Source organism: Acomys russatus, unplaced genomic scaffold (genome assembly GCF_903995435.1).
Source record: "Acomys russatus unplaced genomic scaffold, mAcoRus1.1, whole genome shotgun sequence".
Classification (NCBI taxonomy): domain Eukaryota; kingdom Metazoa; phylum Chordata; class Mammalia; order Rodentia; family Muridae; genus Acomys; species Acomys russatus.
The window spans coordinates 5,718-22,118 of NW_026131836.1; the positions used below are offsets into that span (position 1 = coordinate 5,718).

The 16,401-nt window shown below is 45.0% G+C and overlaps 1 pseudogene; it reads left to right on the top strand.

The window, feature by feature from the left end:
* Nucleotides 1–699: 699 nt before the first annotated feature.
* Nucleotides 700–14,350, top strand: LOC127186544 (extracellular calcium-sensing receptor-like; annotated as a pseudogene).
* The last annotated feature ends 2,051 nt before the right edge of the window (nucleotides 14,351–16,401 follow it).

The window sequence follows — 16,401 nt, forward strand, 5'->3', positions numbered from 1 at the left end:
AGCCATCCTGCCAGGCTTGGCATTTGTTCTCCAATACAGATAAAAATCTCAGTAGCCTGGAAGAATAGGGCATGACTCCAGGATGACAGGGGCATTGGTTGTTTTCTGCAGTTTGGTTTTTGTATGTCCAAAACTCCATCATAAAACATTTCAGAATCTTTTCTAAGGAACTGCAACGACCGCTAAGAACATGGGCTGGTGGATCAAACTATGCAAGAACGTGGGCAGGACAGTGCAGGGCTGTAGTGATTGACCTACATGCTAAAAATATTTTCCTTTCAGCTACTGGACATGTTGCTCCCTGTCCCCACCTGGGGCCACTCTACAGATCAGTGCCCTGAGCACCCTGGGCACAGCTGCTCCTTCCCTTGCAGGCCCCTTAGGAGACAGCCGTGCCCATTGTCGCTCTCCCTATAGTCGCAGATGATGCCAAGATCTGTATCCCTGGATGCAGAGAGGCTAGGAACCCTCAGGAGAAGGCATACAACTTCTAATGGCTCTGGGGTTTTGTGGCCACCTAGTCCACCCACCTTTTAGGGAGCAATAATCTCCACACAGCCTGTGGACATAGAATTCCCAGTGTGGCCTTAATCTCAGGGACTCAATCAATGGCTATATTCCAGATAAAAGCCCCCTTCACTGTTTGCCACTGCCCCATATGGGGCTGTCCTGCTCTTGGCAGTATGGCTCTCAGCAGGCATGTGGCTGTGTACCCTCCTTTCTCTTGTCTTTGTCTGTGTCTCTGGGTCTGCCCTTCCTGGACCGAGAGCCTGGCTGTTGCCAAGGCAGAGCCCTCGCTTTGACCGTCCTGGAGATGTCACGGTGGGGGGCAGTTTCTCCATCTTTCACTTCTCTAATGGCACCATGTGTGATTTCAGTGCCCCACCGGCTGGGCTGCAGGCTTCAAGGTAAGTCCTTGTTGTGGGGCAGGAATCTCTGAAAGCCAGAAGCAGCTTTAAAAGTTGTGTGAAGCCTTGGAGAAGGACTGATTCTCAGAATCCCAGCTGGATGGCCACCCCCATTCTCTGTGTAGAAAGGTAGTAGCTCTGTAGCTCTCCTTTTACACTGTCTCTCTCCCTCTATCTTTCTTATTTGTACAATAGGCTTCTCCTGCACTGGCTGTAGTGTGTGTGCTCCTCAGCTCAGTGGATTCTTGAGTTTTTGTGTGTGCTTGCTACTCAAAAGGACGTCTAGGCAGGTGTGTGTGCTGAATGCCTAAATGTGTAATTAGTACGTTGTTCGTCAGTCCTCAGGCCCCATGGTTCTTCTCTAGGGTATTTCTTTTGCTCTTATTTGTTATGAGTTTCATGTTGCCTCAGGTTTCTAGGTAATAGGTGCTGACCTTGAAGTTCTGATCTTCCTTCCTCCACCTTCTAGGTCCTGTGACTATAGCCATGTACTTCCACAGTTGGCTTATGAGGCTCATAGTCCATGAACTGAGCCACAGCTAAAAGCTTCCTTTGCTCATTCTTGTCCCAGATTTTTAACTACTGTTCCACAGAGTAGTTCCCAACTCAGCCTTATGATTTGTATTATTATTTTTAAAGTCTTAATATCCTTCCTTTTTAAATTGTTGCTGTGGCTGAGCATGGCCTTTCCCCACCATAAGGAAATACACCCATGCACAACATAGACAAAAGACACACAGACACAGACACAGAGAGACACACACAGACACAGACATACATAGAAACACACACACATAGACACACACAGACACACAGCTCGACACAGACACACAGGCACACATCCCCACACACAGACATACACAGAAACACACTGACACAGACACACATGTGCACACACACACACACACACACACACACACACACAGAGACACAGACATACCTCCCACAAGCACACAGACACACGCACACATACTCATCCCACACTAAGCATATTCGACGAAGATACCAGAGGTCAACATCTGGCTGACATATGCGTGCATGCCCATACACACGTAAAAGAAGCTCAAGGTCATTCTCAGCTCTCTAGTGAGTTGGAGGTTAGATTAGCTGATGTGGAATCTTTTCCTCATCTAAGTCAAATGTACTCTCAGCATTAACACATTTAACATTTAATTGAAGCATACAACTTCAGTTGGGTATGGTGGCATGTGCCTTGTATGTGCCTTGAGTCCCAGGGAGGCAGGTGGATATCTGTGCATTCCAGGCTAGGTAGCAATACAGAGAGAAGTCTTGTCCCACTATACATGTATATGTCTTTACTCCGCTGTATGCATCCCATACGCACCCCTTTCACATTCATTGCCTTTCTTTAATTATTGTTGCTGCACAAATGTGCCAATATATATATGAAAAATGTCTCAATGTGATGTGTTGCACAGTCTTGGTGTTGCCTGTACGCATATGCCTTACAATTTATTAGATTTGCTCTTGGAGAATTTTATATGTTCATATAGTGCATTTAATTTATTCTCATTCTCCTACCTCTGTTATTTTCCTTCCATACGTTTCATTTCCCATTCCTCTCTGCAGGTTGATTTCTGAAATTGATGCCTCTTGGTTTTGTACCCATTGATATAAATGAGGGTCATATGTGTGACTTCTAGTTTGGACCTGTCCATGGGAGCTTGGTCAGTTCAATATGTGAGTGCATAGAGAGAAAATGACAGCCTTTCCACCCGCCAAATACATCAGTTGCCAAAAGTTCAGCAGGGAGGAGCAGTGTCCCACGTGGAATTGCCCCACTCATGATTGGCTGTTGAAGGCTTAGGCTTGTGCAGTCCCAGTGCAGGCAGCTGAGCTGCTGTGAGATCATGTGTGCAGTGTCTCAGTCATATCTGAAGACCATATTTCAAATTCCTTCCCTCTATCTTCTGGACCTTCTGAAATCAATGTTAGGTACAAATATTTGTATCCAACCAACCTTTTCAATCGATTATTTTCCTTCTTTCCTTGAGACAAGGTCTCCTGTGTAGCTCTGGCTGCCTGGAACTAGCTATGTAGACGATGCTCTGGTCTCTGACTCACAGAGCCTCTGTCTCTTGACAGCTGACAATAAACATGTGTGCCATCAAACCCAGCTTATGCACTAGATCTCCAAATATTGCTGCTGTCTAGAAACTATTCCCTTTGATTACCTTCTGCACATCCCTGTGGACTCCCTTGGACTCTTCTGCTCTCTGCTCCTATGTACATCTCTACACAAGTATCTATGGAGAAGTGTGTTTATACTTGAGTCACAATGTTTATTCTTGTTGCATTTACCCCATAATGAGTGATAAATGTGGTCTTCTCTTTCCCTCAGTGTCTCCAACTGGGGCTACAGGGTGGCCCAGAGTTTCGTGTTTGCCATTGAGGAGATTAATAGGAGTGCTCACTTGTTGCCCAATGTGACCCTGGGCTTCTCCATTCGAAACTCTGGGGACTCAGTGCATGGAGCCCTCCATGAGACGATGGGCTTTCTCACAGGGCAGGAGGAGCCCATCCCCAACTACAGGTGCCAGCATGGCTCTCCTCAGGCTGCTTTGGTTGGGGACACACGGTCATCACTGTCTGTGTCCATGGCCAGACTTCTGGGACTGTACAAGTTTCCTCAGGTGAGTTGCTCATAGCCTTATTCCTTCATGAGTGCAGTGCCATCCCTTAATGATGATGTGAAATTGATGGTGATGGTCACAGTAGTGAGGAGCTTCACTGTGGTGTCAGGTTCCCTGAAATGTTCTCCATTTCCAACCTGGTTCTCTTCTTCATGTCTGCATAGTTTAGAGAGAACTATAGTCCCCCTGCATTGACAAGGAAACAGGATAATATAAAATTCAAATCTATATTTCTAAAAATTTACTTATTTTTATCTTATATATGAATCTTTTGTGTACACACACACACAGACACACACACACACACGTTTTTACGAAGTATCTATTGAAATCAGAAAAAGATATTGGAGCTGCAGTTACTGATGTGTTTTATTTGCTATGTGTGTGCTGCAAATTGAACTCAGGATCTCTAAAATAGTAGCAAATATCCACTGTCTTGGCCCATGAGTTTTGCTATGCAGTAGGGAATCACACAAATATGTCTAGCTTCAGGTCCAGGAAAGCCTCTTCTGGCCTCCTCCCACACCTGTGGCACAAAGTCACAAAGAAATATACACACATATGAGTTTGCTGTATGCAGTCTTCATGGAGCTGAGGTGACAGGTTTAAAGGGGTCACCAAGTTGTTACATATGTACGTGGATCTGAGCTCCTATACTCATGGTTTTGGTCGCAAGTGCTTTTAGCCTTGAGGCGTCTCTCTTTCTTCTCACATTTAGGTATATTTAAAGCAGTAGAAAATCCATATTTCTACTCTGTACATAATGACACAGCCAAAGCCAATCTTCATTTTTGTTTTAAAAGTGTGTGTGTGTGTGTGTGTGTGTGTGTGTGTGTGTGTGTGTATTGAAGCAGGGTTTCTCCATGTAACCCAGGCTGCTCTAGAACTCTTGATCCTTTATCCTCAGATTCCTGAGTGCTGTGCACTATCATGTCCAGAACAAAAACTTGATGTTTATAAACTATGTCAAGAATTTTTCTTTTTCATCTTGTAGGGCTGCAAGGGAAGCCTTAGTTAAATTTGAATTCCAGGGTGTGGAAAGATGACTCAGAGGTAAAGAGAACTGGCTGCTTCTTGCAGAGGACAGAAGATGGATTCCCACCACACATGGGAAGTCTCACCATCATCTTAAACAACATTTTCATCAATGGGACTTCCTCTTTTGTCCTCCAAGGGCAGCTGACATAAATGTAGTGCACAGTCATACATGCAGGCAAAACACTTATACATGGAAAATAACAAAAATTTGAGTCAAAGAGAAACAGTCATTTTTAGTCTAAGTTTGTCCCAATAAATCTATTAAAATATAATTTGTTTTCAATTAGTCATGTGTGTTTCATGGGACAAACTTATACTTAACATATCATTGTTTGTCTACAATCCAAACATAACTGAATATCTTCTATTTTATTGCCCCTTCTGGTAGGACCACCTGTTTGAGATGGAGTCAGCCATATCCCTCCCCATGAACCAACTAGATGCTAGGGCCTTTGTGTAAAGACAGAATAATGTGTAATACCTTGTGGTGGCTGGAGAAGTTTTGTACTAATACCCTGAGGCAGAGAAGCCACAGCCTGTGTTGGTAAAACCAAAATAATGTCAGCAGCAACAACAACCTCCCACAGACATAGAACACCAACATTTACATCTTTATAAACTCATTTTTCCTGAGTGGATTGTGCTATCTATTCCTGGAAAAATTGAGAAATTTGACTCTCATTTCTCTCAGACTTGGGAAAGCATACAATGCTGGTTTGATAAGAGCCCATAGCTTATTGGTTCTTACTGGGGGACATCAAGATGGTTTATTGTGTAAAAATTCTTCATACCAAGCTTGATGACTTGATGACTTCAGTTTGTGCTTCTGGAACCCACATGATGGAAGAAAACCAGCCCTCTCAATTTATCTTCTTGCCTCTACATGTGCATCATCACAGACGGACAGATGGATGGACAGAAAGACAGACACACCCGTGTCCACACTTACACATGAAATATCTAAAGCACAACCTCACATCGCTGTGCAAAACAAGAGTCAGACTAAGCCTAGCTGCAGTGCAGGAAGAAATATGAGGGGCAGGGCGCTGGGCAGGACCTGAGAAGGGAATAGGGAAATCTATGCCACAGGACTGTCTGGGATGATCACTAGTGAGGGGGTGTACAGATGCTTGGCAGATCCAGCAGACTTCTCAAAATGTGATATCAAGTCTTTTATCAAAATTACCTTTAGATTTTAATATACATTTATATATGTGTGTATGTCTTTGTGAGCCTGTGCCACAGGTGTGGGAGGAAGTCAGAAGAGGCCTTCCTGGACTTGAAGCTAGAGGCATTTATCTGATTCCCATCACATGATGTTGGTGTTGGGAATCAAATATGGATCCCCTAGTAGAACTAGAAGGTTTCTGATTGGCTGGCCTACCATTCCCTCCCTCCTTCCTATAATCCAATTAGACCATTAGATTTCACTTAGTGCTGGCTGTCACCTACTGTCATGTTCCCTGGCTCTTCCTTGACAGATCAGTTACTCATCTTCACTGCCCAGCCTGAGTGACAAGATCCAGTTCCCATCCTTCCTTAGGACGCTGACTAGTGACCTTATATCCTCCCGTGCAGTTACCCAGCTGATAATTCATTTCCAGTGGTCTTGGGTGATCGTTCTGGCCAATGATGATGAGTTTGGGCAGCAGGCCAGCTCTCTGGCCACTGAGGTGCTGAGCCCAGCTGGTGTGTGCATTGAGTTCCACCTCTATGTCCCTTCTGACCGGTCCTCGGGGAAGATTGAAGAGACTGTCCAGAAGATGCAGAAATGCACCGCCAAGGTTGTTCTGGTTTTCTTAAGCAACTCGAATTTTGAGTTCATCCTGTACGGCTTATTGGGTGTAAATGTCTCAGGCCAGGTGTGGGTCAGCAAGGGCACTCTGCATATGGCTCTCGCTCTGACCATTCCAGGTGTTTCCCGTGTCTTGCATGGCACATTTGGCCTTCTGTATCACAGCAGCAGGGCAATTGGCTTCCCTGAGTTCCTTGCTCAGCTGCGCCCTAGCCAGACCCCTGAAGACATGTTTATAAAGAAGTTCTGGGAGTTCACCTTTGATTGTTCATGGCCTCAGCAGAACAGCACAGTGACAGAGGGAGTTCATTTCTGCTCCGGGAATGAGAGTCTGAAACACAAGCAGTATCCTTTCCAAGAAGTGAGTAAAATTGATGCTGCCTACACAGCTGTCTACAGCATTGCCCATGTCCTGCATGATTTGTTATCCTGCGGGCATCAGAACGGGAAATGTACAGACTCCCAGGACTTCCATCCCTGGCAGGTGAGAGAAGACATGAGCAGATGTGTGGATGATTCAGTGATAGCCAAGACACAAGATGTGTGTTTTTACTAAGCTACAGTGCTGTAGCCGACTGTATACTACAGCCGTGCCATCTCATCCTTGTTACTGAGATGTATCTGAGAAGCAGCATTGGACATGTGGTCCATGCTTGCCTATGATCTCAGATGAGTCTATTTCCTGTCGTGTTGGTTGACATAGCAAATTCAGGTTGTTTGTAAAATTAATCTTTCAGGGAACAACAAATATTTTTTAATGTCCCCAATTTGAGCTTTCATAAATAGAGGATAATTATTATTATACACATGCTGCAAATTCAAATTTCAAGGAGACATTTTGGTGCATGAGTGTGGACACATGTGTGTAGTCATCCTGGCCCAGATGGGTTGGGTGTACACACATGTCTAAGGTCTGAGGATGATGTGAAAAATTACCTTGCAATCACTCTTCTACCTTATTTTTGGGGCACGGCCTCTCACTCTAACCATAGAACTTGTTTATGTGACTAATCTTCCTAGTCAGCTTGCTCTGGTCATCTTCTGTCTCCATGTGATGAGGATGTAATTACCAAAGTCTTCCTCATAGACCTGACATTTAGGTGGTTTCTAGATATTTGAAATGCTAACCTCAAGCTTGTATGGCATGGTCTTTACTCAATGAGCCAATATTCTAGTCTGTAGTTATTTTTATATTTTAAAACCTTAGTTGATGACTTCACATATCTATGTAATACATTTTGGTAATTTTGCTCTATTTGTCTATCTGTCTATCTATCTATCTATCTATCTATCTATCTATTCATCAATCTACATCTATCTTCAATCTTCACCAATGAACTCCAGGAAGCAGACCCAGAAGCCTCTTGGAATCACATTGCTCATTATTGAGATAAAGTGAGGGTGGTGGCTAAGAGTGGGATACGCTTTCATAACCATCATTCAGCTTCTCTGAGTCTGTACTGTGTGCCTGGTGAAGATGCATATGGTTTGAACTGATTGACCAGTTATAGTTCTTGGCATTTTGGCTGAGTTTGCCAGATTACGTTTTATAGTAGGCTGGGCTTGGTGACTCATGTTTGTCACCTTAGCACATAGGAGGTTGGCTTCACAGAATCCCAAGTTCAAGGTCAACTTATAGTACAAAGCAAGAACCTGTCTAAAGATAAGCACCTGTGAGGGTGGTGGTGATGTCTGTTTGTGGCCTATGATGAAGATATAAAGTAGATGAAAGAGTGAGGAGTGTGTGAAAGGAAATACCAGAGTTCGGGAGAAGAGGACAAGAATCCTCTCCATGGGAAGACAGCATTGTTGATGTCAAGCACAGCGTTTATGATCACCATAGAATGGAGACAAATAAGAAGAGTCACATGGGTGTGATTGAAGCTGTGTGATAGAGTGGTCTGAGTGATTGGCAGGCCTAGGTGTGCTGGGTCCAGTCTGTGGAAGTCTTAAAAGTGTTTGTCATCTAAAGAGTGTGGTGGGATGGAAGGTTATGGAGAATAGTGCACAGCCAAATGAGACCCTAGAGCCAGCACCATGTTGAGATGATTTTGGGTTTAATTTTAAGGGTGGTGAGATTGTTCAGTGGGTGAAGGCACTTGTCCCCAAGCTTAAGTTCAATTCCTGTGTCCCTAGAGGCAGGATCAGAGAAAAATATTCCTGAGAGTTGTTCTCTGAGCTTTGCAATGTGGGCAAGAAGTACACACACACACACACACACACACACACACACACACACACACACACACACAGAGTAACACAGTATATTGTATGTAAAATTTTCATGATAAGATTTATGAAGTCTTATTAAATCAAACCTAGAATTTTTTTTTATTTCTGAAAATATCACAGTTACTTGAACTTCCTTATAACTACTGAAGCCAGATTTTAATGGAAGTTGCACAGTATCACTGCAGAGACCATATAGACAAGACCTAGTTACAGTGTCTCCTTTTCTTTCCCAGCTGCTTCATGCCCTCAGAAAGGTGCACTTCAAGACTCCTGACGGAAGTCAGATTATGTTTGATGACAATGGAGATTTGGTGACAACGTTTGACATTTTCCAAGGGCAGAAGACCCCTGAGGGTGTTTTCCGTTTGGTCAGTGTAGGCACGATAGACCCTCAAGGTTCCTCAGGGAACAAAATGATGGTCCATTTGAAGGAGGATCTCCACGTGAGTTGCCTGAATGCAGATCTGACTCTTGTCCTAGAGTGTTAAATTCTACAGGAAATTCCACACCAAGGGTTCCTCATCCCTCCTTGTGCATGAAGGGGATGTGGCTCTGGCTTTGTCCAGTCAGTCATAAGTGATGATGCTCTTTACCTCCTAAGAGACCTTTCTCCGAATGATACTGACTGAGCAGAAAAATAAATACATCAGAGCTGCTGTTGGAGAGATGGCTCAGTGGTTAAAGTGTTTGCTGTGCAAGCACAAGGACCAGACAGTGGTCCTCCAGAACAGTAGTACCTGCTGAGTGGGCAGTGTGGTACCTGTAATTTTATTCTTGGATGGTGGATGCTAGGAGACACGAAAGCAGGCTACGTACTAATACTAAGCATAGCAGGGAATTCTGGCTTTTTATTTTGAGCATCTGCTTCAATGTTTGTAGTGGAAGAGCAAAGGAGGAAGAACTCAGCAGTGACACTGGCCTCACATGCACTTGTATACACATTCTCATCATTCCACATAGATGCTGTAAGGAACATACACATGTTTATACCATATACACTTGTGAAACATGGGGAAAAGCACATACCAGACTCACGATGTAAATCAGAAGCTGGGCCTGGTGATATTTTGAGGGTGTTTTCCTTTTCTGTGTTCAGGACCTGCTCTTTGAAGAGGAAGATAGTGACACACTGAGCTAAACACCTTCCCATAGAAGTTTAATCAGAAGACACTGTTTACTTCATTCATTAGATTTCCCCACACCTTGACAAATACCTGAGGAACAGTGTGAAGTGAGGAAATGTTTTTTATTGACTTGTGGATTTAGAGTTTCAAGGTGAGAACGATCCATTGAGTTGAGTGTGTGAGGTTGAGGCAGTACATCATGGCAGCAGACATGTGTGCTGGAAGAGATTGCCCAACTCATGGGTGTCTAGGACCGTGTTAGGTGAGGCTGTGGATAGATAAGATATGTGAGCAAGTTACAGCTTACCAACAAACAATTCCCAAACCCACTTCCTCCAATTAGGCCCCAGTTTTCCTTCCAACATCTACAGTAGTTCCTCAGGTTATGAATCCAGTGAGGATTAACCCATTGATTAGGTTAGATGCATCAAGACCCAACCATTTTTCAACAAACCACCATCTGGTGACGAGTAGTCCAACACACAAGAGTTTTAGAATATTTGATGCTCAAACCCTGATGATTATTAACAAAATGATTGGCTGTTTGAGATAGGCATGCCTATGTGTGTTGTCTGGTGCATAGAATGTCTCAGGTTCTTGTCATATGCTGGTCGAGAAGAGTCCCATCTGATACCACTTTGTCTAACTTTGTTCTGGTGGCATCTCCAGTCAATGTTGGCTTAAGTGTTTCAACAATCGGAGTTTCCCTTTCATGTGTTACTCAAAGAACAAAGGACACATGCTAAGTGGTCAGAGGGTTCTCATGAAAGGCCTTTTATTGGCTTGATCTGGGAGAGATTTCTCACCTCTTCTGTTGTGGCAGAGATCTCAGCACCACACACTTCCCTCTTCATAACCCTTGCCTGTTGGTGGAGCCGTTTAAAGAGGGACTGAGTCAGCTTGGTGATGGTGGTGCACACCTTTAATCTCAGCATTCTGAAGGTAGAGGCAGGAAGATTTTTGTGTACTTGGCCAACGTGTTTTACAGAGCAAGTTCTGGGGAGGCTATGGGGAGAGAGAGAGAGAGAGAGAGAGAGAGAGAGAGAGAGAGAGAGAGAGAGAGAGAGAGAGAGAGAGACAGACAGACAGACAGACAGACAGAGACAGAGAGACAAGACAGAGAGACAGTGACAGAGACGGAGAGAGACACAGACACACACAGAGAAAATAGAGAGATAGATAGAGAGACAGACAGACAGAGACAGAGAGACAGAGACACAGAGAGAGAGACAGATACACACACAGAGATAGATAGATAGATAGATAGAGATAGATAGATAGATAGAAAGTTAGTTGATGGAGTCAATATGTACAGTTTAGCCATACTATCCATTACTTTTATAGTTTAAGCAAAAAAAACAGGATAGCCAAACTGAAAATCTCAACAGCTGCACTAAAGAGGGAAACTGGGAAAAAGAAGAGTGAGAGCATTTTATTCTGAGTTAGACATGCAGTCCTGCAAGCAACCACAGGTCTGTAGTAGACTTCAGAGAAAGAGAGAAAGGTAACAAGGGAAGCATGCCCAAGCTGTGGAGTCCATGCAAAAGAAAGAAAAAGAGATAATAAGAAGATAAAGGAAAAATCTGTTTTTCTGAGTCACTGAGGCAAGCAGGCTGCCACGACAGAAGGGCATGTGCTTCTCTAATGTCTCACAATACATGTCAGTCTTTCTCAATTTTTATTATGCACATTTGGAAGTTTTACTGGCATATATCTTTATGTATTGTGTCGTGTGTGCCTGTGGTGGTGAGAAGAGGGAATTGGACCCTCTGGAATGGAGTTACAGTGTGAGGTGCTATGTGGGTTCTGGGGATTGAACCCTGCTTCTCTGGAAGAGCAAGCAGCCTGTATCCTGCTAGCTGGACTATTTCCAGTTGCAATACTTTCAACTGTTGATGTAGGAACCCAGAGAGCCTGGAGAGATAACACATCACACTGCTTAGCTAAATTTTTGAAGCCCTTAGCTAAGTAAGCTCGGTGTAGCCCTTCTTATATTACATATAATGGTACCTGTTCCATGTGACTCCTCTTGGAGAGACTTATATTCTGAAAGATGACCAATGTAGTGAGCTGAGAGGAACCTGTTGTGTTGTCAGAGTTACGTCAAGCATCTGTATCCCTAGAGATTCACCGGTGACACTGTTCACTGTTACCAGGTGCCCACCTCAAACTGCAGTGAAAGCTGCCTTCCAGGGTTTAGCCAAGTTTCCCGTCCGGGAGCCCCCCACTGCTGTTTTGATTGCAGTCCCCTGCCCCGAGGGACACTTTGCAGACCAAAGAGGTAAGGGCATGTGAGCTGGAATCTGAGGGGTCCACAAGGCGCTGCGAGCCTCCTCGTGTATTTCTCCATTGTGTTAGTTACTGTTCTCCTGCTGGGAAGGACCACCATGAGCAAGTCTGCTTTTGAGAAAAGCATTGAACTGTGGCCTTACTTAGAGTTTCAGAGGATGAGTCCATGAACCTCATGGCAGGACAGATGGCGGCAGGCCGGCTCTAGGCATGGTGTCCGAGCTGTAACTAGGAGCTTACATTGTGCTCCACAGGCAGCAGGCAGCAGGCAGGCAGCAACTGGAGAGGGAGCCTGATGGGGAATGTTGAACTCTCAAAGGCTACCCACAGGGACACATCACTTCCATCAAGGCTACACCTCCCAATCCATCCCGACAGTCCACCAACTCGGAGCCAAGCATTCAAATATGTGGAGACCATTCTTATTCTAATAACCACACTCATCTGCTGAGATGTTGCACAGTCTTGGCTTTCCTGTAGACTTCATGTGGAAACTACATTGAGAAAGCTAGTCTTATAATTTTCTCTGGAGATTTCTTTATTGGACAGACAAATGAATGAACCATAGTGCACAGCCTAATGAATTGTCTCTTCACAAACTACTGCACATCCTTTGTCCCCTGATGAAGAAACCTAACTCATTGGATAGTGATATTTCAGGCAATTAGTCCAAGCATGAGGATGCAGAGGAATGCTATATCTGTGAGTGTGAAACCAACTTGTCTACAGAAAGAGTTTCAGTCTAGCTGAGGTTACACTTTTGAACCTTTTCTTGAAAATGGAAAAAAAAAAAAACAAAAGAAAAAAAGAGTGAAAGAAAGAAAAGATACATTAGATATTTCCACAAGCTTCTCCTGGACTCGTAAAAGCACCCTGACTTTCACTGACACTGAAAAATTTTCAGTGCTGTTTAAAGTTCTTGTAAATGTGCTGTCTGGTGGGTGTCCCTTGTGACTTCCTTCTTTCTCTGTATGAAAAGTGTGCATCCCGAGTTGAATATGAACAGAACATAACATTCCTGGCTGTTTGAGCTACAGAGCTTACTCCTTAAACTGTGAAATATGGAAATGCAAAATCAAATTGTCATCAAATTTGGTTTTGTATGAGGCCTCTCTTTTTCACTGTCAGAGCCCTCCTCTGTGTACTCTCATGGCAAACCTTATGTGTGTGTTGTGTGTGTGTGTGTTGTGTGTCTTTGTTTTGGTTTGCTGTTTGTTTATGAGACATGGTATATAATGCAGCTCAGGCTGGCTTGTGGCTTAGTATTTTGATCAGGCTGACCTGTAACTGATAGAATTCCACCTGCCCCTTTCTCTCAAGTGATGAGATTAAGTGATGTGCAGCCACACCCAGCTCCAAGCCCCCATTCTGTGTCGATCTCCCATAGACATGAAGAGATGTCTTCAGTGCCCCAAGGAGCAGTACTCAAGCCATACCAGAGACCGTTGCCTGCCCAGGACAGAGATCTTCCTGGCCTTTGAGGAGCCACTGGGATTCATACTGGCTCTGGTGTCAATCTTCCTGTGTGGTATGGCTGTCCTGGTCCTTGGAGTGTTCCTGAAGCATCGGGACACACCTGTGGTGAGGGCCAACAACAGAGCTCTCAGCTACTTACTCCTGATCTCTCTTTCCCTCTGTGCCCTGTGTGCCTTGCTGTTCCTAGGCCGACCCACTGTCACCACGTGCCTCCTCCGTCAGACCACCTTTTGCCGTGGTGTTCACGGTGGCTGTCTCCTCTGTTCTGGCCAAGACTGTCACAGTGGTCCTGGCCTTCAGGGTCACCAGGGCCAGGGGGCAGGATCCGGGTATGCCTGAGCCCTGGTGCTTCCTCCTCAGTGGTCCTCATTGCTTCCTTAATTCAGGTTGTTCTTTGTGGGTCTGGTTGGCCACCTCCCCACCATTCCCACACAGGGATATGGTGTCGGAACCCCAGCACATTGTCATCCAGTGCCAGGAGGGTTCTGGCACCACTCTTCTTCTGTGTGCTTGGCTACTTGGGTTCCTGGCAGGGGGTACCTTCTCTGTGGCTTTTCTGGCCAGGGCCCTGCCAGATGTCTTCAATGAGACTAAGTATCCTCACCTTCAGCATGCTGCTGTTCTGCAGTGTCTGGACAGCCTTCCTGCCCCTGTACCACAGTGCCCAGGGCAAGTCCACTGTGGCTGTAGAAATCTTCTCCATCCTGGCTTCCACTGCTGGCTTCTGGGTGGCATCTTCATCCCCAAGTGCTACATCATCTTGCTGAAGCCCTGAGAAGAACACCCCTGCCTGGCTAAAGTCAAGGCCACCAGGCACAGCAGTGTAAGCAGTAGTGTTAGACACTCCAGAGAAGGTGTCTCTCCAGGTCCTCACCACAAACCTTCATGGTCTCATCCGCAGGGGGAATCACCATAACTAACTGCATGGTTTTGTCTCACTGGTTCTGTGCAGATACAAAGGTAAAAGACAGATGACGATCGTTGTGAGATACTGAGAGGAAAACATTAATGACTGTTTGTCTTAGAGTGAATATACAGAGAGTTACTGAATTAACATTAACAGAATTATGACAGGTTGACTGGAGGAGTTAGGAAGATGGCTCGATGTGGAAATGTGCTTGACTAGTAGAATTTGATACCTGAGACTCACATGTTGGTGTGGTGAAATGACATCACCAATTGTCTCTGACCTCTTGCTAACCACAGGGCAACCTCCACATGGAGACTCACAAAACATAAATGCCAAGGTTTGAGAAGGGTGATGAGGTAAAAACGATGATGTCAGGGTTTGAGAGGTATATTATTGATTTTTTTTTTTTTTGGTTTTGACAGGAGCAGTACTAGGAATTGAACTTTTCACTGGCAGGTCCTTCACAGACTTACCATGTGATTTAATTGTTATTTGGCAATAATTTATTGCCTCTACAAAAGTTTAAATAAAAACTCTACAAAAATTCAGAATACAATCTGATATGGTCTTAAGGAGATAATAAGCTTCAGATCATCATGTGATTTAGCAATCTTGGTCTTAGATATATTCTCAAGAAAACTCAATCATGTTTGTAAAGACTGTAAATAAATCTTCTTATAGAAGCATATATATATACATATATATGAATGTATATGTTCAACAAATGGTGATTGTTGTTTTTTTCAGTTTTTAATTAATTGATTATTTTTCATTGTACCCCATTTTAAATTTATTTACAGTTTTTAATATTAGTATTTCTTACATTTACGTTTATATTAGTACACATATATAAAATATACTAGGGGATATCCAAGATGGCGGCGAGCAGTGTGGACTGTGCTTAGAAGCTCCATTAAACAATTCAGGGAATTGCAGAGAATTCTGAACCAGTAACACTGAGGTCCCCTCACCACTGCAGTAGGAGTGCTCCACGGTTCGAAGGCCCCAGTGTGTAGAGGACCTGTGTGCCCCTGCACACGGGAGGATAGCGGAATTTTTCAGACAGGAGAGGCAGCACCAGTAGCAGTGGTGGTGGTGGTGACTGAGGTTTGCAGCTCAGAGCCCTCTGGCGGAGGCGATTGGTGTGGTGGTCAGTGGGAGTTGCAGCTGGAGAGGGGACTCTGGGCAGGATTTGGGCTGTGCCGTGTGGTTTGGGCTCTGTGTCGCAAGCTCAACTTGGCGCAGGGCTCGTGCTCTGAGACCCAAACTGGATTTGGTGTGCAGTTTCGCCCCAGAGACCGAAGCTTTCTCAGTGTGCAGTTCCACTGTGGAGACACTAGCTCAGCTCAGCGCACAGTTCCACTGTTTAGACACAGGCTGAGCTCAGTGCCTTTGCGGCCCCTGAGTCCCAAGCTCAGCTCAGCACACAGTTCCACCACCGGAGAGATGCTAGCTCAGCTCATGCAGTTCTGCCGCGGAGATGCAAGCTCAGCTCAGTGCAAAGTTCTGCAGCTGAGACGCAGGCTCAGCTCAGCGCAGTTCCGCCGTGGAGACACTAGCTCAGCTCAGAGCGCAGTTCTCCTGCTGTGACGCAGGCTGAGCTCAGCGTGCATATTGAGCCCAGAGTCCCTAGCTGGACTTGGTGGGTAGATTTGGCCCAGAGACTCTAGCTGAACTTTGCTTGCATCATGGCCCTGAGACTCTGGCTGGACTCTCTGTGCAGTTTAGGCTTAGAGTCCCGGGCTGAATTCAGCAAGCAGTTTGGGTCCAGAGTCCCTGGCTGAGCTCATTGTGCAATTCCACCCTCTGGCTGAGCTCGGCGTGCGGTTTGGGGCCAGAGTCCCTAACTGTGCTTGGTGGGCAGATTGGGCCCAGAGAGTCTAGCTGAGCTTGGCAGGCAGTTTGGCCCCAGAGAACCTAGCTGAGCTCAGAGCGTGGGTGGAGGCTGGAGTCCCTGGCTGGTCTTGGCGGGCAG